Raw genomic sequence first — 27,733 nt, 5'->3', positions numbered from 1 at the left:
TCCGCAGACCAACGGGCTGACGGAAAGGCTTAATAAGACCATTGCGGACATGCTGGCGATGCATGTCGACGCCCAGCACAAGACTTGGGATGCTATCCTACCATATGTGACATTCGCGTACAATACGGCAGTCCAAGAGACGACACGCTTCACACCGTTTCGCCTAGTTTACGGCAGGGAGGTTCGGACGATGCTGGACGCAATGCTCCCTTGCGAAACAGATACCGAGCTTTCTATTGACGCCGAACACTTTGCCCAAGATGCTGAGCAAGCACGCCAACTAGCACGCGTCCACATCGCCCAGCAACAGGACAAGGATTCACGCCGGTACAACCTCCGCCACAAACAAGCTTCCTACAACACCGGGGACCAGGTGCGGGTGTGGACTCGTGTTCGACGCCGTGGCCTATCAGAAAAGCTGATTTGCCGTTACTTCGGACCATATAAAGTCTTGCGGCGCCTCAGCGAAGTTTACTATGAGGTCCTCCCAGATGGCCCAGAGCAGAGAGGCCGTCAGCTACCTCGTCCAGGGACAGTTCATGTCCTACGCATGAAGCCGTATTTTACGCGATAACTGAAAGACAGCATCTGCAAACTTTTTTATTTTTTCGTTTGCTTTTGTCCACCCGTGTGCACGTGTGCCGTGTGCGTCACGCTTAAGGAGGGAGGAATGCCAGGGGGCGCTCGGAGCGAAAGACGTTGAAGTGGCGTTCGGAGAAAAAGGACGAAGTGAATCGGCTCCGGACTAGAAGGACGTACCTAAAGCTTGGACCTTGTAATTCCACCTGCACCGGCTCTGACAACCTAGCCCTAGTCGCCAATATCGTGACAATATTAACACCTGGGCATAAAATTTACTCCAGGTTCTTTATTCATGATCCAGTTGGAGATCTGGCCCAACGTTTGTCTGGCCATACGCTTGTCGACATTACCTAAATATCGGCCGTACATTTTGCATTATGACGGTGTGCTTCACGTGCGGGTTTCATGATGTTTAGACACAAATATAAGTCACACACAATCCCACAGTATCTGACCCAAAACAAGTTTTTTGTATGCGTATGTCGAATTCGTGCAGTAGTGCCAGCATAGTATTTTATGTTATGAAAATACGTCTTATAGGAATAGATGCGGACAACTCTCTGGCCACCGGCATCAAGGAAAATGCAGAAAATTCTACTGCTTGCTGCTGTTAGAGCTATATTTATTAATCAGATTAACCACAGCTATTATTTTCCCTTTTTCCTAGCATCTTGTACAAGGCCAGTTAGCTACATTTTGTTCTTGCAGGTATTGCGAGATGACGCTTGTGGCCAGACTTCCCAGACTTTCGTGCTTAGTTCTGTCGCTTATAACCTGCATAAGTATAGTTCCACTCCCCTACCCCACAGCCGTTCCTTATTTTCTCTTCAATGCTACTACAACTTGCAGCGAATAGCTTTTTACGCGGGGTGTATTCAGCGTGCTCGGCAAAAAGGAATCGCCGTCACCATAACCACGAATTGCGAAAAACGGGTCGGAAAAAATACGCACCTAATTTCAGTTGTTGTTGTTGTTACGAACTTTATTTTTCCACCGATGTAGGAGGCCCCCTACTCCCCGCCCCCGGCACGCAGGCCTATGGGACGGAGGCCGGGGCCTCCGCGACTAAAGACAGGCGAAGTTACAGTGTTTCTTCGCGGCTTCAGCCGCCAGGCGGACAGCTTGCTGCTGGTTGGCGGGGGACTCGCTCCGCAGTAGCAGTTCCCAGGCTTCTCTACTGTTTATGTTTTCCTTGGCGCCAGGGGAATCAAGGCATTGCCAGATTATGTGATCAAGAGTACCCCTTTCTCCGCAGGTTTCGCATCTATCGTCCGCCTTTTCCTCCACTTGCGTGTGGAAAAGCCAGACGGGACTTGGGAAATTCCCAGCTTGCAGGCGCCGCCAAGCGACGGCCTCCTTGTTAGTTAGCGTTCGGTCCGGTGGTGGCAGGGACCTTCTGCTAAGTCTGTAGTGTTCTAAAATTTCCTTATAAGTTTGCAGCCTCTCATCCATCCCATCGCAATCAGGCGGCTCTACGGCTGCCCGGAAGTAGAGAGCTCGGGCTAGCTCGTGCGCCGCCTCGTTGCCGGGGACGGACTCGTGCGCGGGGGTCCAAATAATTCGAATCTTTCTTTCAAGTTTTCCTTTCTCTAAAATTTTGGCTGCCTCCGTCGAGACCCTCCCTTTTCCAAAGTTCCAGACAGCTGTTTTGCTGTCACTAATAACTATGCTGGCTTCCGTTCCAACGCAAGCGAGCGCTATTGCAACTTCTTCAGCCGTGTCTACATTTCGGCTTCTAACGGACGCGGCGGCGGCGGGCACGCCGCGGCCGTTGACGACCACAGCCACCGCCGCCCCCGACTTCCCGCTAGCCGCGTCCACGTAGGCGACCTCCCCCGGCTTCATTTTCCCCGCTTTCTTTGCGAGCGTCTCGGCCCTCTTTTGTCTCCTCTCCTTGTTGTACGTAGGGTGCATGTTTTTAGGTAGGGGGGGGGGGGCACTATTATATATTCGCGACACTCTCGTGGAATGTCTACTTTGTGGCTTGTTCCTCTATCTGACTGCAGTCCCACCCAGCCGAGGATGGTTCTGCCCGTGGTGGTTCTGCTTAATCTTTCTAGTTGCGCCATGCGCACAGCCTCCGCTAGTTCCGTCCAATTGTTGTGCACCCCCATTTCGAGGAGGCGTTCAGTCGAGGTCGAGATGGGTAGTCCCAGAGCCCTCTTCGCGCATCGTCTGATGAGTGCGTCTATTCTCTGCCTTTCGTCTGATCTAATGTTTAGGAATGGTGTGGCGTAACATATGCGGCTAGTGATGTAAGCCTGCATTAGTTTCAGGAGGCTTCGTTCCTTAAGGCCCCGACCCTTTAGTGCGATTCTCCTGAACAGACCCGTGACTTGCGTGGCGTACGCGTTCAGTTTCTTTACCGTTGTATCGTTGTACCCATCTGCTTGTAGAAACAGCCCCAAGATCCTAATTTGTTCGACTTTTGGCACTATTTGGCCGTCTACTGTTACGCTGATGTTTATCTGGCGTTTACACCTGAGCGCCTTCGGGTTGTAGATAAACAGTTCCGATTTTTGTGGAGAGCACGAGAGGCCCCTTTCGGCCGCGTAGGACACGACGGTGTCCGCCGCCGCTTGCAAGCGCTCCTCGATGCTCGCGTCACTCCCCTGGGTAGCCCACAGGTTGACGTCGTCCGCGTACATACTGAATTTCAAGTTTTCCACTTTCCTCAGTTCTGCCGGGAGGTTTCGCATGGCAACATTAAAGAGGAACGGGGACAGCACCGAACCCTGTGGCGTAGATCGAACCTGTGACGTAGTCAATCATTGTTCAGCGTACCATATCTACCCGAGACGAGTGAGCGTGATAGGTATAGTGATTGTGGGGCGCGAGGGACCCTCGAGCGCATAATATTGGAATGCCCACACTCTCCCGGGATGTAACAATTTATGCCTACTAGAGAGAACTTGGAGACCCTGCGCTCCATCCGAACATCGTCCACTTGGCGGAAGAGGCTGCTATAGGCCAAAGCCTGCCAGCCGCTTAACGCGGCGGCGCCCGTCTCCCAGGTCTGCGTGTGGGGGGCGGGAGTGTTTGTCTTTTCTGGTGCAAAGTAAGTTTTCCAATCAATCAATCAATCAATCAATCAATCAATCAATCAATCAATCAATCAATCAATCAATCAATCAATCAATCAATCAATCAATCAATCAATCAGTCAGTCAATCAATCAATCAATAAATAAATAAATAAATAAATAAATAAATAAATAAATAAATAAATAAATAAATAAATAAATTGATCGATCAGTCAATCAATCAGCGTTCAGGATGGTATAATAGCTTTTCGCTTTGCGTCTCCATAGCTTCCTGAGTCGCTTTGGAAAGGTAAACCCCAGATGTTGTTGTTGTTGTTGAAAACTTTTATTGTCCAACAGAGAAGGACCACACCGCCTGGGCCGCTCTGTTTCACCCCCCTGTAAGGGGGAGGGGACTTAGCGGCCCAGCCGCACGGGATGGTCGCATTAGATGCTGGCCGGTTTGGTTTCGCCGGCGGCCTCTGCTGCCAGTTGGACGGCGTCCATCTACTAATCAACTTAGAGGCTAGTCGGGGTGGCGCAGTGGTTACGGCGCTCGATTACTGTGCCCAAGGACGCGAGATCGAATCTCGGCCTCGGCGGCTGCGTTTCGATGGAGGCGAAACTGAGTGGCGTCCGTGTGCTGTGCGATGTCAGTGCACGTTAAAGAACCCCAGGTGGTCTATATTTCCGGAGTCCTCTACTACGGCTCCTCTTTCTCTCTTTCCACTTTCACTCCCATCTTCCTCCCTTCCCTTACGGCACGGTTGGTGTGTCCACAGAAAACAAGTGAGACAGTTACCGCGCCTTTCTCTTCGTATAAATCAATCAGGTGGCTCAGCGTCAGAGCTAGAGCAGGCCCGTGAATTTCCTTTTCCTTCTTGTTCCTTTTTCCTTTTTTCTTTTTTTCCTTCTTCCTATGCCCCGCCGGGGTGGTGCAGTGGTAAGACGCCCGCCTACTGTGCCGGAGTACCCGGGTTCGAACCCGACCTCGGCGGCTGCGTTTCGAAACGGAGGCGTCCGTGTGCTGTGCGATGTCAGCGCACGTTAAAGATCCCCAGGTGGTCGAAATTGCTCCGTAGCCCTCCACTACGGCTCCTCTTTCTCTCTTTCCACTTTCACTCCCACCTTCCTCCCTTCCCTTAAGGCGCGATTGCGGTGTCCACAAAAAGCAAGAGAGATAGTTACCGCGCATTTCCCTTCCTAAATAAATAAATAAATAAATAAATAAATAAATAAATAAATAAATAAATAAATAAATAAATAAATAAATAAATAAATCAGTTTTTCCTTCTTCCTACAGCCACAACAACGAGGCAGCGGAGGTGTCTCAGCTACAGAGCCAGTAGCAGGCCCGTGCATTTTGTTTTCCTTCTTCCTACAGCCACAATAACAACAGCAACACTGCCCCACCGGAGTGGCACAGTGGTTACGGCGCTCGACTACTGTTCCCAAGGAGGCGGGATCGAATCCCGGCCTCGGCGCCCGCTTTTCGGTGGAGGCGAGAAGCAAGACGCCCGTGTGCTGTCGATGTCAGTGCAGGTTAAAGAACCCCAGGTGGTCGAAATTTCCGGAGTCCTCCACTACGGCGTCTCTCAAGCCTGTCGCTTTGAGACTTTAAACCTTACAAACACAAACCAAACCAAACTGCCGTCTACCAGTGCGAGACGTTCGTATGAGTCGTCGCAACACCACCTAGACTTCTAGGCGGTGTTGGTCGTCGTCACCTTGTATGTATATACACCAGTGTGAATCGCGCATGCTCCTCTTTGGCAGCCTTCTACGAATTCGGATGGTGGCTCTACGTTTGGTCCTCGGCGACGGGATCGGTCAAGTTGCCGAGAAGACGCAGATGAAGGCTAATAGGCGACGCTAAAATGCCGAGAATAATAATAATAATAATAATAATCAATCAATCAATCAATCAATCAATCTTTATTTAATGTGCGCAGGAACAACCATGTGGTCTTTGTGCTGCAGCACAAAAAAAAAAAAATGAAAAAGCACAAACATGTTTACACACACAGAGAGAACACAAAAAAAAGAAATAAATAATACATGAAATGAAACTGAGACGAAAAGTATCACGGAAATTAAGCAAACAATGAGTATCATCACTTATATACACAGTGAGAGAATTTTTTAGCACACCAGGAAATAAAGAAAAAAAAGAAAAAAGAACGGTAGGTAGAAGAGGAAAAAAAAAAAAACCAGATGACTGACATTGATTATAGTAATATAGAAATATACATAAAATAAACAACCATTCCAGGCGCAACAAGTGCATGGTACTTAAAACACAGGCTAGAAATACAGAATAATACAATAAAGAAGTAAAATTGAACAAGGGACAGTAAGATTCGAATATAAAGTTTAAAGTTGAAATATAAGCAAGAAACGGATAAAAAGTAGTTCAAGATACAGACAGCATTGAACAGGAGAAAAAGCAAAAAGTGAAGTAAATACAATTTAAGGCTAAAAAGTGGGAGTTATATGTGATAAAGTACTATTTAGAATACAACGCTACGAACATCCAATGTAAATGAACAGAGCGAGTTTTGGAAGATGTCAAGGTGAGGACAAAAAGAGTTAAATAACCACTGCATCCTGTCCAGAGGGGAGTGGGAATGAAGAGGAGAAACCTGAAATGGTCTGAATTCCCTCATGCTCTTTCGCGGAACGCGCAGTAGGATGTACTCTAAGAGCTGAGGGCACATAATGTGGCCATGAAGGAGTTTGTACAGAAATATGATATCAAGTCTGATACGACGGCAGTGAAGGGAAGGAAGATTCAGTTGGGCGCTCCTGGTGGAGCGAGAGGGGGAAGTTACAAAAGGAAAGCGATAATGAAATATCCGTAAAAATTTTTTTTGTACTCTGTCAACCTTGTCCAAGTTCGATTTGCAAGTGCCATTCCAAACAACCGAAGCATACTCCGAGACCGGGAGGCATATGGACAGGTACAGTTTTAGGAACGGAAGTGGAGTATGGAACTCTCTCGAAAGTCTGCAAACGAATCCGAGTGTGCGCATAGCCCGCTGAGCAATGCGTTTAGTGTGAGAGGAGAAGCTGAGGGTGCGGTCAAAAAGTACACCAAGGTCATTAATTTCATCAACCCTATCCAACAGCACAGAATTGACAGAATAATGGTAGAGAAAGCTATGTGTTTTACGAGTAAAGGACACAACCCTAGTTTTGGAAGAATTGAGGGTAAGTCGATTCATCGCACACCAATCAGAAAAAGCAGATATGTCCGATTGCAACAACACGCAATCTTGAAAAGAATGTATTACCTTGAATATTTTTATATCATCAGCATAAAGAAGAAACGAGGAGTTCTTTATCGCCGAGGAAACATCATTAATAAAAACGGAGAAGAGAAGCGGGCCTAGTACTGAACCTTGAGGAACTCCACTCGTTGCAGGGTAAACGAAAGAAGTCTGTCCATTGACACTGACAAAGCAGAAGCGATCAAGGAGATAGTTGCGTAGGAGGGCTACGAGGGAGACTTCAACGCCAGAGAGTAGAAGTTTTTCAAGAAGTAGTGAGTGAGTAACAACGTCGAAAGCTTTGCTCATATCACAGTACACAGTGTCAACCTGACCCCTCTGAAGGACTGCTGCAGAGGCATACGTCATAAACGTGACTAGGTTGGTGGAAGTAGAGCGACCCGACATGAAGCCATGTTGATTCGGTACTATGATATGTTTGAGATGGAAGGAAAGTACGCTGTGCAAAGCTAATTCGAAAAGCTTAGAGGTTGCACATAGAAGAGAAATCGGACGATAATTGGAAACATCAGTTTTGTTTCCAGACTTGAAGACAGGAAACACGCGTGCCATTTTCCACACGCGAGGAAAGGCAGCATTTTTTAAACAGTTATTAAATATGGCAGTCAGTACTGGTACGAAGATATAACTGAAGGCTTTTATTATGGCAGCTGGAATGCCATCAGGTCCAGGAGACAAAGATGGTCTCAGACGCTTAAGACTCTCAGTTATCAACTCCTCGTCAAAGAGAATGGAACTAGATAGTGCACCAGATGGGAGGCAAACGGAATCACAATGTGGATGTTTGTAAACGGAGGAAAAATGTTGTGCAAAACTGTCGGCAACATCCCGAATTTCCGAACCCTGAGAGTCAACTAAGCTGATACTTAAATCTGATTTAATGGAACGCTTGCGAACGTAACGCCAGAACTGACTAGGACGATTTGAGGCATACCTCTCTAAAGACTCAAGATAGGAGTCGTAGTCCCGCTTGTATAAGCGTTTGCAAAGAGAACGCACACGGCGAAACTCATCTGCCCAATTGTGAAACCCAGGGCGTTTCGCTTTACGATGGGCCCGTTCCTTGAGCTTTAACGCCGTTATTAGTTCCCTTGAAAACCAGGAAGGGAACTTCCTACGCGTAGGAGTATGCAAAGGTATGTACCGACGCATACCATCAAGAACTATTTCTGTAAAGCGACTGACTTGTCCATCTGAATCATTAATGTCATTTAAAAGGGACCAGTCGATGGAAGAGAAGAAATTGAAAAGACCGACATAATCGCCACGTGCATACGCGAAACGGGGCGAATTCCCCACCCGATCTGAGTTAGTAGAAGGTGAGGCAGAGACAGCAGTAGTAACTAGAAGCGGAGGGTGAAATTTGTCACAGCGAGTCAGCGGTATGTCCGAACTCGAGACTCGAACACTTTCAAAATTCGATAGACAGATGTCAAGAATATTACCGCAACAGTTTTCAATGAAATTGTGTTGCTGCAAAGAGTTAAAGGCTATGAAATCAAGTAGAGAGTTACACTTACTTAATATGTAATGATTGTTGTGAGAAGAAATAAGTGAGTTCCAGTTGATACCAGGAGTATTAAAATCACCTAAAATAAGAAGTTTGTGTTTGCTATGACGGGTTATAACATGTTCGATTGAGAGCAGAACATCATCATAGGCTGAAGGAGGTAGATTCGGAGGAATGTAGAAAGCTGCAAGTAAAAGTTTTTCATGTCGATTTAAAGTGAGCTCGAGCCACACACATTCTTCAACAGTTTCCAGATCGGAACGTCGAACACACTTCACAAAACTGTCAATAGCAATGAGCACTCCACCTCCTCTTGATTTGGGACCTGTTTCAGGGCGGTCGCTACGAAAAACAGAGTAATTATTTGGAAAGAAATCATTGGAAGGAATATCACTTGACAGCCAGGTTTCGGTAACCACAACAGCGGTATAACAAGAGGACAAGACGCTAGAAAAAAATTCTGATCCCTTAGTCCGAAGACCTCGGGCGTTTTGATAATAGATATCCAAATTAGGGGCCGCTGCAATTTTGCGTCAGTTCAGAGGGATGAAGCATATCGTCGTAAAGCTTCCCACGAAAGTCCTTGTATACGCAACCCATCGGCCACATCGAAGGCTCAACAAGCTTACTGTAGGATTCTTCATCAACTTCAATATGGAAGGACGAGTAGGAGTCGTACCTTGTTTTCAGCTGCCGGCAGGAAATGGGAGTAATATTCACTGATTTTAGATGGTTGGTAAGGTCTACCGATGTAGTATCGGGACTGAGTTTAGAGACGAAAATAGTCTTCGGACGCTTCTTTTGGTAAATGGCAACGTTCAGGACAGATGAGCTCGATGCGCCAGTAATGGCTCGACTTCGGTGCTTCTTCATCTCACTGGGTAAGTCAACCGCACGGCGAGGAGCAGAGGCAGAAGATGAACAGGGAATATCTCCAGGAGTCATCCCTCGATGAAGAGCGGCGGAGTAGTCCACAGATGGCTGCTCCTCACGGGTAGGATTGCCCACGGAGACAACGAGAGGACGCTCACACTGCGAAGCAGCGCACCGCACAAGCTCCTGGCGTAGGCCGCGAACATCGGCACGTAAAGAGGCGATAACCTCGGCTTGTTGTACGAAAGCCCGCGAGTTCTCTACACGAAGGCGCTCGTTCTCTTCCCGTAGCTGGGCAACCTCATCGCTCAGAAAAGAGATTCCCTCAAGCGCGTCGAGGAGGAGAGCCCGTAGCGAGGCAAACTCACCGCCATGTTCGCCGGTCGCGGCTGAAGGGGGAAAACCGGTCGGGTGGCTGGGCAAGAGCGGGGCACCAGGGACTCTAGCACCACCGTCGCTAAGACTAACACCGTCAGACGACGACGACGCACACAAATTACACAAGAATGGCCGAGAGCCGGACTTCAGAAGTTGCAGCTCGTCATCCGCCCAGGTGACGCACTTCGTGTGAACACGTTTCGCACAGTCGGCACATCGTAAAAACTGCTGCTTGCCAAAAAACGGGCGGGAGCACAGCGCACATGCGTCCTTACTGGGCGCCATCTTGGAAAAAAAAAGAAAAAAAAAAAAAAAAAAAATAATAATAATAATAATAATAATAATAATAATAATAATAATAATAATAATAATAATAATAATAATAATAATAATAATAATAATAATAATAATAATAATAATATAATAATAATAGTAAATTAAAGAGCACTGTAGAACCTACATGGGAGTAATGGGAAAGCATGGGTGCTGCTGTTGGTTGCTTCTGGTTACTTTTAGTAGATTACATCACTTCTTGTTTACCCATTTTAGTCTTTGGTACTTTCAAATTGCGCGCCAATCCCTTCCTACGCCCTTTATTTCGGCTCTACTTCCGGCCTCGTGACCTCACATCCTTAACGTCATATCCACTACGGCATCTATCACTCCCCCCTTCCTCCCTTTCCTTACGGCGCGGTTCAGGTATCCACAGAACAAGTGTGAACCAGTATTCTGATTATTTACCTAATTACTTATTGGCCTAATTATTTTTTCTTCAGCAACATTACGTCCTCCTCCATCGATTGACACCACTCATTAACTTGTACCACTTCTAAATCCGCCTTTTGCGCGAGTTCTATGCGTATGCGCGAAGTCCCAGCGCGACTGATGGAAACGATAGAGTTAGGAAGCAAAGGCACACCGCAGGGCTCAGTGCTATCGCCTTTCCTATTAAAAATGGCAATGAGAGGCCTCCCGGGCAAACTTAACCAAATCAAGGGGCCAAATTTTAGCATGTATGCGGACGATATTAACCTCTGGATTAACCAGGGGAGCGATGCGAGTACGGAGCGGCTAAAAGGGGATTTCGTGCTCCCCGCATAAATCTGAGTTGTTCGTTTATAACCCAAAGTACCTCCGCTGCAAGAATAGCGGGGAGTTTAATATTCAGGTGGAGGGCAAACCGGTGCCAAAAGTAGATCAGATCAGGATTTTGGGCATGGTCATTCAATCCCACGGCCATAACGGAGAGGTCCTGAAAAAATTAGAAAGTTACGCGATGCAAACCCTCGGGCTCTTGAGGAGGGTCGCCACTAAAGGAGAAGGCCTCAAGGAGAGAAATTTACTAAAACTAATCCAGTCATACGTAATAAGCAGAATAAGTTACGCCACGCCCTACCTGGACATCAAGGCCGGCGAAAAAGAGAAGTTAGACTGCCTGATTCGAAGATGCGTTAAGAAGGCGCTAGGACTGCCCATGGGTACCTCGAACGAACGACTGCTCGAACTCGGGGTGCATAACACGAGGGCAGAATTGGCGAAGGCAGTGCGAGTCTCCCAATTAGAGAGACTAAGCACGACCAAGACGGGCAGGGTAACCCTTGCAAAAGTACTCAACCCAGACAGGGCAGTTCAAAAAAAGTCACAATTAATAGTGAAATCAGGAATGCCTAGGAATATGCATCCAGAATTTAATGTCGAAAGAAGGGCCAAACAAGCCGGAGCTCTAGAGCGACGGCTCAAGAACATGGGAGCAAAGGAAGTAGTTTATGTTGATGCGGCAAGTGGCGGAACAGGTGCGGCGGTATCTTCGGTAGTCGATGGCCGAGGGGCACCGGTATCCACGGCAGCCATCAGAGGCCGCAACATAGAGACTGCGGAGGAAGTTGCGATAGCGCTAGCTTGCGTAGGAACAGAAGCCAAGTTCATAATTAGCGACAGTAAAACTGCCATTCAAAATTTTGGGAAGGGGTGGATATCGCCGGAGGCGGCCAAAATCCTCCCCCAAAGAACGATAAATAGGAAAATTCAGTTAATTTGGACACCCGCTCACGCTGCCGTCCCTGGTAACGAGGCGGCTCACGAGCTAGCCCGAGCTCTCTACTTCCGGGTAGCCGTCGAGCCCCCCGAACACTGGGCATACGACGAGCGTCTGCAAAATTACGGGGAAATCATCGAACATTATAAATTGGGACGTAGACTGGTACCCCCGCCAGATGTTAGACTAAATAATAGAGAAGCTGTCGCGTGGAGGCGGCTACAAACTAATACGTTCCTCTGGGCGTTTCACGTGCTACCAGACTTTAGGGACAATGATCTCTGCAAACACTGTGGGGCGAGAGGGACCCTCGACCACATAATATGGGAGTGCCCACAATCTCCAGGGATAGGGCAAAATATTACAAGTAGAGAAGCCGGGTATACCCTGCTGCGAAGCGCGGACCCTGCGATCCAGCACCGCACCGTCCATCTGGCGGAAGAGGCCGCAACAAGCCAAGGGCTACCTGCCAGCCTCTAATCCGCGGACGCACGACTCCCCGTTTCCGATGGAATTAAAAGTTGTACAACCAACCAACCAAACCAACCATCGTGGATGAGGAAGTTTACTGATGTTGATGATTCGATGGCATAATGATGGGCGTGTCTGGATGCTTGAAGAAGAGGAAGAAGGAAGAATAGAATGGCTTTCTGGCACGATGATTCCCGATGAACCTTGGTCCAGGACACTTTCGTGCCACATGCTGCCACGACTCAATGGCGGAGGCCAAGGCACGCACCGCATGGCAGGGGAGGATGTCTTCAAGTGTAGCAGCGTTTTAGGTCCTGGGGTCTTTGGTCGGCACATTGGTCAGTGGGGTCACATATGGTCGTTGGGGTCTCTCCGTGTGTCTTGTGGTCATGTGTGGCGTCTCAGGTCAGTCTCTACTTCGTCGTGTCTTGTGGTTGGGGCGGGAGGACGGGGCGGAGGAACGGCAAGATCTTGCTGGGTACGGAAGGTTGGGGAACAGCCATGCGATGCCTTCTAACCTTCAGCCGACGGCACAAGAAGTCGCAGGGCGCCGAAGCTCCGGACCAGGATGAGGGGTGACGATGATGTACCCCGCACCTCCGACCAAATGTTACGTGACGGCAAGTCGATGAACACAGGAGAACAGAGAGCACAGAGATGTTCGATGACAGAGAGATGACGTTTAATGAATTGTTAGCGGGTCTAGCGCGAGCGCTCCTGCCCGTGCCACTGCCCACTTCTTCCTCCTTCCTTACTCGTCCGTAATAATAATAATAATAATAATAATAATAATAATAATAATAATAATAATAATAATAATAATAATAATAATAATAATAATAATAATAATAATAATAATAATAATAATAATAATAATAATAATATAATAATAATAATAATAATAATAATAATAATAATAATAATAATAATAATAATAATAATAATAATAATAATTGGTTCACAGGAAAGAAAAGGCGCTGTATCTGTCATCTATCTCTTACACGCTGCCAGTGCTATTAAACTAATGTCTGAGCCTTTACGGCACTCAAATACTGTTATTAAGATATGTTTTCTGAACAAGTCTGATGACGCTGCATGTATTTTTGTGTTGGTACTTTGTTGCTTTTTTCAAGGTGTGTTATGTTCTTTTGTACTATAATGTAAACCGCAGCATTTATCGCCGCTTGTCTGATCAATACGAATAAAACAAAAAGGGGACAGGACCTCTGTCAAGCTTCCGAGCTTTTAGTCCTGCCTCCTTCTCTAATATAGAGAAAATAAAAGGCTGATTGGTTGATTGATACTTGCTCTCGGGACACCTAAACCGCGCCGTAGGAAAAGGAAGAAAGATGGGATTGAAATGAGCAAAAGAGAAAGGGATGCCGTATAGTGGAGAGCTCCGGAGCACTTTCGACTGCCTTGGGATCTTTAATGTGCGCTGACATCGCACAGCACATGGACGCATCTTGGTTTTACCTCCAACGAAACACAACCTCCGGCGGTCGGGATCGAACCCGGGTATTCCGGCACAGTAGTCGGGCATCCTACCACAGCACCACCCCTGCTTTTTTTTTCTGACATGGTATTTATTATACAGAAAGGGGTATGTACACAGACTATTTACAATTCCTTCAGCCATTGCTGAGATGCACAACAGAAGACACAACTTTTTAAAAGGCAGGCAAAAATAAGCACCGTGTCACCAGCGGAAACCAATCAGGTTGAAAGTCATTTTCATCATAAGTGTCCTTCAGTTGCAGCATCATTCTGCTAAAATGGAGTCTAGGTGGAACAACAGGTTAGCGTTGCGATCCGACATGCGTGTCTTCGACAAGCTATGAAGTCCAGTAAGGAAAAACATGTCATATGGTTCGTAATCAGATTGTGTAACAGCAAGATACCGCACACTGTACGAATTTAGAACAAAGTCTTTCGTTAGAGTTCTTTGCAGCACATCCCAAAAAAGAATTGCGTCTTTACAATTAATGAAACAGTGCTTAATTGTTTCGGGCGCATTACACAGACGGCAGTTTACAGAAGATACAAAAATGTTTTTTTCTATGGAGCCATGTGTTAACAGGTAGAGCTTCGGTGTGTAATTTAAAGAAAAATGTTTTCGTGCAGGGAGAAATCTGCATTTTGCCCACCCTTTTTAACACATCATGACCTTATAGCCAAAGTATAAAAACGATACAGTGGTGGCGGAAAAAGCATTGCTACCAAATCCTTGTATAGTATCTTGCGCGAAACAGAATATAAGTACTCATTCGAGAATCGTACTGTCAAAAAACTCACCGAAGGATAAACTTCCTGCATAAATCCTAGTAACTGCGGGCGATCAGTAAAATCTGAAGAAACCACTAAGTAGGGAAGCAGATTCATGAAATTAATTTGTAGGAATGCTCTAATAATTGGATGTGAACAATCACGAAAAAAGAAGAAACGGACAACTAGCTGCCTTACATACAGATGCACTAAGCCGAGCCCCCCTGCACAAACAGGTCTGGATAGGCTATCACGCCGAATCGGTTCAAAATTGGATGACCAAATAAACGTCGCAAATATTCGGTGAAAACGCTGGATGTAATGCCTAACACAGTGGAGGACCTGAAACACGTAATAAAGTTTTGTCGCCAAAAACATGTTGCAGGCCTGAGCCCGACCGAATATTGAAAGCCGATAGGGGACAAATGTATTAGCATAACGCTGGACTATTGGAACGCGCTCTTTCCAGTAATTTGAACTTGACTTAAATGCATGCAGTGGAACGCCTAGATATTTAGGGGGCACACATGTCCATTCAATTCCTGCATATAGGGGTGGTGTTGAGCCCTACGAACCAAACCAAAGGCCGGAACTCTTGGAGTGATTAATCTGAGCACCAAAAACAACGCCAAATTCTTCTATGCTGGATATAACTTTTTCTATGCTTGGTTTTTCAGTGCAGAAAAACGCAAGATCATCCGCATATGCAAGCACTTTAACCTCATTTCCAAGGAGAGGGAAGCCATGGATACTACTGTTATGTAAAACACTGACAAAGTGGTTCCAAGTAAAGAGCAAAAAGCAGTGGAGACATCGGACAGCCTTGCTTCACAGAAGAGTTGATTGGTATGGGGCTTGATAGGTGGCCATTTACAATTAGGCGAGTCGAACAATTTCTATAGCAAAGTTGCACCCCCATCAGTACTACAGAACCAACTTTCGCTCGTTCCAGAAGAGAAAACAGGAAAGAATGACGAACTCGATCAAATGCTTTTGCGAGGTCGACCTGAAGTAAAGCAACCTGATGAGAGCAGGAGCACGATTCGAGGACTGTGCGCGCAATACGTACATTACTTTGTATGGCTCGGCCCCTCAAGCCGCATGTCTGGTGAGGGCCAATGAGAACCGACATTGCGAACTGTAGGCGATTTGATAAAATTTTGGCGAAAATCTTGTAATGCACATTTGCCAGTGTGATTGGTCTATATCCTTCCACTGAGCGTAATTTTTCTTCATCAGTATTCTTTGGAATCAGGACTGTGGGGTATTTTGTAAAAGTCTCGGGAAGGGCTTCTCAATCAAAACTTATCGCGAAGACATCTAGCAGGATAGGAGCAAGAACAGTTTTAAAAGTTTTGTAAAATTCAGAGGAAATTATAATGCATCAGTCGCGCATGCGCTCTGGCCGTTATCATGCAGCCGCTTGTAGGCTATAAATACCAGCAGGCAATCTCGAATAAACGCTCTTCTTCTTCTTGCTTCCACGCTGCTTGTTCGTTGTTGGACGCTGGAACAGAAATGTTATCAGGACCAGGCGTTTTTGAGAGATGTAATTGATCAATTGCCACTTCTACCTCTTGCTGCGTGAAAGAGCTACTAATTACAGAACAATCATCTTCTGATAAAGGGGTCACCAGGGATATAAAACGCGAGATGCCAGAATTTCTTGCAGGAGGAGTGGTACTAAACAACATCGAGTAATAATTCACGAATGCGGTCGTAACCTCATTCGTACTCGTAACCAATGTGCCATTACGCATAATTCCCGGAATCAGCTTTGCAGTCGCATGATGACGTTCATCAAGCAAAGCTTGCCGCGTCGGCCGTTCGCAGTGCAAAGCACGCTTGATACGAGATCGAATTAAGGCACCCCTGTATCGTTCCGCATCATGCTTTTTTAACTCACTTTTGACACTAGCAATTTCGTCCGTATGTGATCCAGGGGATTCACATTCTAGCTCATACAGGTTACACAAGGTTTTGTTAAGTGTCTCCTCCTGATGTTTCCTGTAGAAACATTTAATTGAGCCAAGTTCAATTGCTATCGCACGTACTTCTTGCTTGAACATTTTCCAAGCGGCGAACAATGGTAGATTTCTGGAAAAACATGATTGGAGCTGTGAGCGCACACGAATGATAAATTCTTGATCATTTACCAGCGATGAGTTTAACTTCCAAAGTTCCCGCTGCGACCTAAAATTTGAATGGTCATTGCCACCGAGTCGGGCTACTACCATGCTATGATCAGAAAACGAAACCGGTATAGTTTCGCAAACAAGCCAGCGGGAAACTAATGTACAAGATGCATGAGATCCGGTCTAGACGAGCGGGAGAATGCCCCTGAATGTGGGTGAATGATCTAAAAGCATGGCAGGACGCCCCTGTATCAACCAGTCCCGCATCGTCTGTAACACGGAACAAAAGTTCCCCACTCCTGTCACTGCGTGCGTCTGGACTAGAACGATCTATGGGGTTGCAAACACAGTTGAAGTCACCCATTAGCACAAGATGTCAGTCACAGTCAAGTAAGCTGGCTATATGGTCAAAAAAATTTGTGCTCTGTCACAGTATTAAAAGCGTAAACATTGATTATCCGGCATGGCGTCCTAAAGAGTAGAAGATCGCAACATATCAACCGACCCTCGGCGTCGATATTATAAGTTAGGCCAGTACAAGGCAGCCACAGAAACAGAAATCAACCTGCCGACAAGCCCCCAGCATGCGCAACAATGACATTAAAATCTGCCAAAAAGGGCTGTAGCGCCCTCTTGGTTTCCTCCTCTCTCTCTATCTTCGTCTCTTGGACTGCCAACCTCGGCGGCTGCGTTTCGATGGAGGCGAAACGAAGAGGCGTCCGTGTGCTGTGCGATGTCAGCGCACGTTAAAGATCCCCAGGTGGTCGAAATTACTCCGTAGCCCTCCACTACGGTTCCTATTTCTCTCTTTCCACTTTCATTACCACCTTCCTCCCTTCCCTTACGGCGCGGTTGCGGTGTCCACAGAAAACAAGTGAGACAGTTACCTCGCCTTTCCCTTCCTATAAATAAATCAGTAAATCAGTAATATCTAGACGCCTGCTGTGCAAAAGTCGGCGAAGTTGCATCTGTCTCTGGCGAGACCTAAGACCCCGTACATTGAGAGTTGCAAGCACTATCTCTTCAGAGACCGCCATGGTGACAGCGCATAGTTTTGCCTACAATTCCATTTGCCTCTCGGAAGACGGCGAAGCCGCCTCCGAACCACCGCCAGGCCTCCTCGACCGCGAACGCCGGCACTTCCCTTTGTGTTTCGACGTTCGACCGCGACGACGATGCTTGTTTCCAGCTTGATCGTCCTCCTCCCTGCATTCGGAGGCAGATGATGCACAGCGTTTCAAGACTGGCTCGTCGGCAGCCGCGAGCCCGTCAGCCACAGGAAGTTGGCCCTGGTCTGGATGTTGTTGCACAGCAACGGCCACAGGGGTCACAATATCCGCGGTAACATTCGCTGGGTGTTCGGGAACGATTGGTGGATCGTCTGCGGTTGGCTCCTTGTCCGAAGCTTGACACGACATCTCGTCCAAGGCCTGAGACGCTGAGTTGTTCTCATTACCCTCGGACGCATGAGCACCACCCCTGGTTTTGTTTCTTTATTGCCAACTTCAAAATCAGATTTTACACATACAGAATATTACCGATGTGGGTTTCCGGCGTAATATTCTGTACTGCACCACCGTGGCGGGGCAGCCCTTCTTGTGAGCCAATTATTATTGTGACGTCCAGGTGTCATCGCCTGGCAGGCAATAAGATAAAAATATAAAGTGTGTAAGAGTACGTTCGGTCTCAGGTTCTCAGGTCGATGTCCCCGTCGAACGTTGATGTCCCGTCGAACGTTTAAATAGCAGGACAGTCTCTTGCGTCGTCTTCTTTGTCTGACATCGTCTTTTTTTTGCACGCGTCTTTTTACATACGCTCGTATTCTTTGCAACAGTCACCGAGCGTTGGTGCGACACTACAAATGGTCCATATCGGGTTATTTGCCATACCTCTCCGGTGAACTACGTAATAGAACAGCTTGTACCGACACCAGATATGCTTCAGCGTGGGCGTGAAACAGTGCACGTTGACCGCCTCAAGCCCTGTTATGACCCGCCTGTTGTGTCGACGCCATGAGTCGACAGGATGCCTCCTTTTTCTCCCGGGTATGAATACCGTACTCTCTTATCGCCCTGGCAACTCCGAATCGACCACAGTCTCTGAAGAGGCGGCATATGCAGAAGAATGTCGCCAGTTGGCTCGATCATCGACAACCCAGATCCAAGGTCACCAGCAGTTCCTTCGTGCACCGAGTTGTCCAGCTCCTTCATGCACCACAGACTCCCTCGTGTGGCTTTGGGTTCCCTTCACCCCCTCCGCCCTCCCTACGAAACTTTCTTCCAAGTAGTTGAGGTGGGTTCACGGCCTTATGGAAGGAAAAAGGGGGAGAAGCCGGTCGTGCTTTGTATTGCAGTATTGTAAGCGCACGTGACGAACGGGAGCATCCGGTCCTAGTTTGAGTGGTCGGACGCCACATACATGGCCAGCATGTCACTCAAGGTGCGGTTAAAACGTTCCGTCATGCCATTTGTCTGCGGGTGGTAAGCCGAGGTAGAGAGGTGGACAATGCGGCACTGCTTAAGAAGTGCTTCAATGGTCTCGGAAAGAAAAAAATTACCGACGATTACGTTACTTCCTAATGCGAAATTTGAGCGCAGCAAATAAGCTGTTTCACCTATTCGATAGATTGAGGCAAAGAAATCGAGCAACACATGTATGCGCTATCACAAATTTTTTTTTTATTTTTCACACGTATTCCTTTAACAAAGACTCCACTAACAGCTCTTGACAGTCATGAAGAAAGCTTTGTGGTCGGAGAAATAGACTGATATATGTTCGACTTGGTACACCAATGCTTGATTCTCAAAGACGAGATCTATACAAGTGCCTCGCGAGGTTGTCACAGCCGTGGGACGCGTTACGAGCGAGAGGAACGGGATACGAAGAGGCGTCCGTGTGCTGTGCGATGTCAGCGCACGTTAAAGATACCCAGGTGGTCGAAATTACTCCGTAGCCCTCCACTACGACTCCTCTTTCTCTCTTTCCACTTTCACTCTCGCCTTCCTCCCTTCCCTTATGGCTTGGTTGCGGTGTCCACAGAAAACAAGTGAGACAGTTACCGCGCCTTTCCCTTCCTATAAAAAATAAATCAGTTTTTCTACGCGGTCATGCCCCGCAGGGGTGGTACAGTGGTAAGACGCCCGACTACTGTCCGGAATACCCGGGTTCGAACCCGACCTCGGCGGCTGCGTTTCGATGGAGGCGAAACGAAGAGGCGTCCGTGTGCTGTGCGATGTCAGCGCACGTTAAAAATCCCCAAGTGGTCAAAATTACTCCACTACGGCTCCTCCTTGTAATTAACTCCCACCTTCCTCCCTTCCCATACGGCGCGGTTCAGGTGTCCACAAACTCGTGTGACAGAGTGAACCAATTCCTGTGAACCAATTATAATTATTATTATCTACGCGGTCACGTTGTCTTGACTCGCTAGCGGCGGCAGCGGCATCAGACAGTCGCTGCTAGCGCTTGCACTTGAACAAGGAGGCACTTGCGTCCGTCGGAGAGGTAATTTCGGCGATAAAGCAGGCCGTCGCGGATGGCAAAATGACGAGCTTGGCGACGAAGCGTTCGAGAAACTGGGCGCAGAGAAAGTGTAGATAGAAGCGTGAGAAGAGAAGCGATCGAAGGGTCTTGCCTTTGTGCATTGGACATGTCGGCAATTTCTAGCTGAGTCACCTACGGTGATATCTGTCGAGTCAGAGCCGCACTGAAGAGGTGACCTAGACAGGGCGTCGGCATCAGAATGCTTACGGCCAGACCGGTATGTGACCTGAATGTAGTACTCTTGTAAGCGGAGCCCCCAACGAGCAAGACGGCCGGATCGGTCTTTAAGGGTGGACAACCAGCAGAGTGCGTGATGGTCCGTGACCACAGAGAAGGGATGACCATAGAGATATGGGCGGAACTTCCCAATGGCCCAATGATGGCCAAGCACGCCTTTTCCGTTACAGAATGATTTTTTTCGGCCTTTGCTAAGGTGCGGCTGACATACGCAACAACGTACTCGGCAGCCGGGCTTTCGTTGTGCAAGAACAGCGCCGAGACCTACACCGCTGCATCAGTGTGAAGTTCGGTAGGCGCCGCAAGGTCAAAATGGCGGAGAATCGGAGGAAGCGACACTAGAAGGCGCCGAAGCGTCGAATAGGCCTCATCACAGTCGGATGTTCAGGAAGAAAAAATGGCGTCACCGGCAAAGAGCTCAGTCAGCGGCGAGATGATCGAAGAGAACTTGCGGACGAAGTGACGAAAATACGATCACAGCCCAATAAACCTACGCAGCTCCTTTAGAGAAGTTGGGCGTGGAAACTCAGCTACTGCACGTAGTTTCGCAGGATCTAGACGAACACCGTCTTTCGAAACAACGTGTCCCAATAAAGGAAGCTGGCGAGCCCCGAAGAAGCACTTTTTTTAAGTTTAGTTGCAGGCTGGCGTCAGTCAAACACCTCATCACACGCTCGAGTCGGTCCAGATGTGACGCAAAATTTTTTGAGAACACGACAACATCGTCCATGTAACAAAGACACTCATGCCACTTGAGTCCGCACAGAATGGTGACCATCATGCGCTCGAGGGTGGCCGGCGCGCTGCACAATCCAAACGGATGTGCGGCCTAAAGATGTCTGAGGAAAGTGTAATGAGGAACGGAAGCGCCGAAGCAAGGTGACGAGGTAGTCGCTTTGATCTGCTGAAAGACTGGTATCAAGGCAGCGAGAAAACACTGAAGTGGAGTTGTCGTTCTGTACAGAAGCAGGCAAGTCAATAGTATCGAGCTGAAGTGGGGCTGGGTCTTCTGAGACGTCATATGTCTTAGCGTCATCAAAGGATGACGCTAAAGACCACAGGATGACATGACCAAGACGTTCTCCACGAAGAAGCGTTGACGGACAAGGAAACGGGTTAGAAACACACATGGCGCTGTAACCACCACAGAAGCTCAGAAGGGGGAAAGGCAGGACTAACCAATGGCGACGATTAGCGGGAGTCGGAGTGAAAAGAATAGTCGATTTGGAAAAGTAGGCGCAGGAAACGGGCATAAGGACGGTAGTGGTGGTAAAAATATTTTAATGAAAATGATTAGGAGGTTGTAGCGGCGGTTGGAGTCCTCAGTCCGGAACCCCATTGGCGTAGGCTGCTGTCCGCGCTCTTCCGATGAGTTCTTTTTGAACCCTTGCGTCCGAGCTGGTCAGAGCTGCCTCCCACCCCTCCTGCGTTGGCTGGTTATTAATAGTGACAGTCTGATTTCGCTGGCATGCCCACACCATATGGTATAGGTCCGCCTTCTCCCCGCAGAATTTGCATTGTGAGTCAAATGACTCTGGATCTATTGCGTGTAGTCTGCGTGGATTGTTAAAAGTGTTGGTCTGTAGCTTGCGGAGGTGTATCTCCTCCCCTTTGTCTAGTGTCTTTGCCGGTGGAGGGTAGACCCGGCGAGATAATCTTAAGTGCTGAAGTATTTCGGTGTAAGTTAGCAATGGGATAGGAGGTTCCACGAGATCCGTATTGGGTGCCCGGGGGAGAAATGCTCGGGCTGAGGCGTGTGCGCTCTCGTTCCCTGGGATGCCCTGGTGACCTGGTACCCATACTAAGTGTTTATCCATGGGTTGGTAGCCACGGGTGTAACTATCTTGCAGGATTTTAGCTGCTAGCGGTGCAATCCTGCCCCTGAGGTAATTGCGATATGCTGTCTGTGAATCTGTAAGAATGTATTCTGAGGTAGTGTGTGTCGCAGCTAGGGCAATTGCCACTTCCTCCGCAGCCAGTGTGTCATGGCTGTGTAATATTAGTCCATCCACTGTTTTATCTTGGTGTACTACCGCAACGGCCGCCATTCCCTGTTCAGGACCCGCAGCATCGACATAGAACACGCCCTCGCGCCCGCCGTAGTGCCTTTTTATAGCTTCCGCTCGTGCTTGTCTTCTTGGCTGGTGAAAGTCGGGGTGCATATTCCTCGGTAATGGAGTTCCCTTAAATTGTCCTCTCCATGAGGCTGGGATGTCGCTTTTAGGGTCTAGCTGTTCGGGGCAATTGATGTTCAAATCGTTCAAGACTTGTCGGCCAGTCAGAGTCGTGGAGAGTCGTACCACCTGCGCCGTGAGGTGTGCCTCAATCAGCTCGTCTACCGTGTTGTGGACGCCCAGTCGTAAAAGCCGGTCCGTCGATGTCGTAAGAGGGAGGCCCAGGGCCTTCTTGTAGGCTGTTCTGATTATGACGTCGAGGTTCTTGATGTCAAACTTCTTGAGACGAAGGTAGGGTGCCGCATAGACGATGCGGCTCACGACGAAGGCCTGCACCAGTCGGAGAGTATCTTCTTCGCGCATCCCTGATTTCCGCGTCGTTATTCTGGCGATCATCCTGCCGACTTGCTCGCTCACGAGGCGGAGTTTCTGGATGGCGAGGTGGTTGTTGCCCTTGTTATTGATGCATAGACCCAGTATCTTAACGGTCTGAACTTCCTTTATGGGTGAGTTGTCAACGTGGATGTCGATCGTGGCCTGATTTTTGTGCTGGCGGAAGACTAGGAGTTCACATTTTTCGGGAGAGCAGGTTAGTCCACACGCTCGTGCATAATTCTGAACTGTTGTTGCCGCTGTTTGTAGTTGTTCTTCCATCATTCCCATACTACCCCTAGTTGTCCAGATGGTTATATCGTCAGCGTACAGGGCGTGTCGTATGCCCTGTATCTGATTTAGAAGAGGTGGAAGATTGCGGAGTGCAATATTGAACAGAAGTGGGGATAATACTGCCCCTTGCGGAGTGCCTCTCGTGCCCATCTTCACTTGCGTTGTTTGTTTAGTGCCGATGCTGATGTTGACTGTTCTGTCTTTAAGGAAATCATAGATGTATGAGTAGACTCGCTGGCCACAGTTGGTGGTCTGGAGATTTTGGAGGATTGTGGAATGTTTGACATTGTCAAACGCTCCTTTGAGGTCGAGGGATAGAAGTGCTCGGTCACTGTTTCTGCGTGCTGGATCAATGACTTCGCGTTTGAGTTGCAGAAGCACATCATGGGTGGACAGATGTGCTCTGAATCCAAACATCGTGTGTGGCAGTAGCTCGTTGTTCTCTAGATAGTTGGAGAGACGTGCGTGGACTGCCTTTTCCATGAGTTTGCCTGCGCACGACGTGAGGGATATGGGGCGTAGGTTTTCAATGCTGATTTTCTTGCCGGGTTTGGGGATAAAGTGTACATTGGCTGTTTTCCATGCCTGTGGAATGGTGCCGATGCGCCAGCATTCGTTAACGTAATCCGTAAGTTGCTGCAGTGCCTCCGTGCCGAGGTTGGTTAGAAGTCCGACCGTAATTTTGTCTTGTCCCGGGGCTGTACCTCGGCGCATATCTGCTAGTGCTGCTATGATTTCTTCTAAAGTGAAGTCTTTATCTAGGTCTTCGTTCGGTTCCCCCCGGTATTCTGGATTTGAGGGTTCTGCGTCTCTCGAAGTGCAGATATAGCGACGCGTGAGTTCATCCATGAGTTCATCATCCGTGCCTTGAAAGTTGTGTAAGGCTCGATGCAAATTTCTACGTTGTTCACTCTTCGATTTCGGTGGATCAATTAGGCATCGGAGAAGGTTCCACGTAGTCTTGCTGTCTAGGCGACCTTTGAGGGATTCGCACCTTTTTAGCCAATTGGTGCGAGCGAGGTCCCATGCGTATTGGTCTGCTTGAGTAGTTAGCTTCGCTATTCGAATTCTGAGTTTTCGATTGTGCCTTTGTTTCTTCCACCGTTTTATGAGACTACGCCTAGCTTCCCAAAGGTGTAGAAGATGGTTGTCAACAGCTGGGTGGTCCTCCGTGGTGGCAAGGGTTTTTGTGAGGTTTTCTTTAAGGTCGAGAATAGATGCCGCCCACTCTTCGTAACTAGTTATTTGTTCCGATGTAACTAGTTTAGTATCCTTCCTGAATTTCTCCCAGTCTGTCATTCTGGCTTGCCCACGAGGTTTGCTGTGCTTGTTGCTTTCAAAGATGGTCTGCAGCATGTAGTGATCGCTGCCTAAGGTCTCTCCCGTATTGAGCCACTCATAGTTGCGGGCGTTGCGGACGAGCGTCAGGTCGGGGGAGGTATCCCGAGTTATGCTGGTACCGACTCGAGTCGGATGCTGCGGGTCAGTAAGTAAGGTGAGTGCCATGTCAGCGATGGCGGAAGCTAGTTTCCTGCCTTTAGTGTCTTCCTTTGGATATCCCCATAATGGGCTAGAAGCGTTAAAGTCGCCGACTATAGCTAGGGGAGCTGTGTGAGCTTCTCTTAGTGCTTTGATAAAGATAGCGTCAAAGGCTGCGCGGCGCTGTTTGGGGCGACTATATATATTGAGTATATAGGTGCCCTTGCTGTTACGGTGTTGTGGTAGCAACTTTATGAAGGTATATTCAATGTCGCTGTGTAGGTCAAGGTCTACAGTGGTTGCTGTGCATGATTTGTGGACCAAAATACATGTCGAGGGGTTTGTTTGATGTGTTGAGTATCCTCTGATCTTAGCCTCCATATTTACTTCTTGCAGGGCTATTATTTGCGGCGCATGAGAATAAGAGTCTATGTATTGTTGTAATGTTTCCCTCTTGCGCTTTAGTCCCCTGCAGTTCCATTGTAGGATGGTGAGTTTAGGTCTTGGTTGTGGCGCCATGTTGAGGATTAGAAATGTGTGTCGGATCCTGTGGTGGATCTTCAGGTTCTTTATCAAGTTCAGGGATGACTAGGCGACGATTTCCCATTTTGCCCTGTAGTTTTGTGCCCTTGTTGTGAGAAACATCCGAATATTCCTGAATTTTTCGGTCAATTCTAATCTCCTGCGCTTGCATCCTGATTAGAACTGGTTCAAGTTTTTCCATCATGGGCTTGATGACTGATTCTAACATGCTTTTGATTGTCGTCTCGATCATAATTTGTAATTTATTGGCCATGAGATCTTGGACTGTGTTTTCCAAGCGGGTAATGCGGTCCTGTGTTTCGGTGTTCTCAATAAATTGCGGCATGGGTGCCTGCGGTGCTGCTGCCTGCGGTTGTGGTACCTGCGGCATTGGCGCCTGCTGTGGCGTCTCTAGTGCAGTTTGCCTGTCGATAGTGCTAGTATTTAGCTCCTGTGGGTACGGAGGGTGTACCTCTTCCTTGTCCTCCTCCATCGGACATGCCTGTTGTGTCAATGGAGGTAATGTGTTCTTCGGGTTGGCTGCGACGCCTAATTGCTCTTTTAATTTCCTATTTTCTGACTTTAGTTTCTCGATCTCTGCTTTAAGTTGTTTGTAAGCCAACGCTTCGGGGGAGGAGGCAGCTACATCTGCCCAGCTCACCTTGCCGTCGTTGCGCTGGTCCTTGTAATGGGGTCCTGTTGTTTTCTCAGCTGGACGACTGCCGGTGGGGTGCGACGCCTTGTCGCTAGTGTCACGTCCTTTGCTTGATGACCGGGAGCCGCGTGGTCCTGAGTTGCTTCTGTTGGACTGGGCCCGTTGGGTCAGTCGGTCCCCGCTGTTAGATGTGCCTCTGCGGCTGGACCGGTCCCGAAACTTGGCCCTGGACTGGTGACTGTCTTGACCTGTCTTGGATTTGGCTGGTTGTGATGTTCGGTACTTGAACTTGCATTGATTCGACCCCATGGGATGTGGGCCTTCGCACACTGTGCACTTGGGTTGGCAGTCATGGGCTTCTTGAATGTCGTCCTGGCCACACTGCGGACATCGTGACTGCGCAGGGCAAGGGCAGACATCCGCCCGGTGTCCAAGTTTCCCGCACAGCAAACAGGCTGGTGTTGTTTTCTTGTACAGGCGCACGGGAAGCGCCTCTCCGTAGTAAAAGACGTGAAAAGGGACCTTTCTTCCTTCGAAAGTGACGGCCGCTTTGTTGGAGGAACCTAGTTTTCTCACGCTCACCACTGGTGCGTCCGGGGAGCGAAGCGCTTCCGTGATGTCTTCGTTGGAAACCCTAGGGTCCACCTGTATTACTCCTTTACATGTGTCGTCAGAAGGCCGGAGGTAGGAGTACACTGCGTGTGCTGTGTCCCCTAGTTTAAGTTCTTGAATTGCGAGGATCTTTCTGATTATTTCGGCATCTCGTACGCCGACGACGATGATGTTTTGTTCCCAAATGGGCCAAACGCTGAGCGCTGCTGATGTGTTATTAATGCCTGCTGCCATGTGCAAGGAGCTTCCGAGAGTGTTGCTTCCCCTGAATTTGCTGAGATCCAGCGTTCCTTTAGGTTTGATTATGATGACTGCATCTTGCTTGTCGAGACGCGGCTGCGGAGGAGGCTTCCAACGCTTGACTTGCGTGCGTGGCGTCTCCTGCAGCGGCGTATCAGCTGCGGCGGTGAAGTGGCCATCTGGCGTTCGTCCTTTCTGCCGTGCCGAGCGGTTGTTACGGGCTGATGCGCGTTCCCACTCTTCTATCTTGCGTTGGATGTTGGCTTCTGTTACTTTGTCGAAAACTGGCGTTTTCGCCTGCGGAATGGTGACGATACGCATTCCATCCGGGTCGTACCCCGTCAAGGTTGTCATGATTTGCGGCAGAGTTTGCCCGCGGAGCCGCGGCGGGCAGCTGACTCGAGGCCTATCTGTTAGGCTTAGCTACTCGCTCGATCCGCTTGAACTTGAAATCCTCGTTGAAAATGGTCCCACCTGAGAAACGGTGGTCTCCTCGTTGTTCTGAAGTGCCCGGGAACAAGTCCTGCTGCTTTTGAAGCGCTTTGGAAATCCTTGTCCGGGAAAGGAGCATAAATTCGGCGGAGCCGATGTAACACACGGCCGTCCTTCCCGACTGCTCGCAGCGCCACCTAAGGACGGTAGAGCAGGCGGGGATGTCAGTATCTTCGGCAACGGTTATCTTATCGACGTGGAGCGGTGTGTCGGACGAGGCGGCAGGTGAAAACGGAGACATTTCGATGCTGGCTCGGGCACAATCAATAATCGCATGATGACTGGTGAGAAAGTAGCAACCCAGAATCAGTTCGTGAGAACAGTGAGACAGCACAAGAAATTCGGCGACGTGCAAAACAACCTGAATGACAATTTGAGCTGTGCACGCCGCAAGCGGTTGAATCGATGTAAGCTGGCAGTCCGGAGAAAACATTTCAAACAGGCGTCGTAACTTTACGAAGTCGGCGGCAAAGGTTGGCACTTATAACAGACACAGCGGCGCCAGTGTTGGTTGGTTGGTTGGTTGGTTCACAGGAAGGGAAAGGCGCAGTA

Source organism: Amblyomma maculatum, chromosome 4 (assembly GCF_055883805.1).
Source record: "Amblyomma maculatum isolate TAMU_Amacu chromosome 4, ASM5588380v1, whole genome shotgun sequence".
NCBI lineage: Eukaryota > Metazoa > Arthropoda > Arachnida > Ixodida > Ixodidae > Amblyomma > Amblyomma maculatum.
This window is presented reverse-complemented; position numbering follows the sequence as displayed.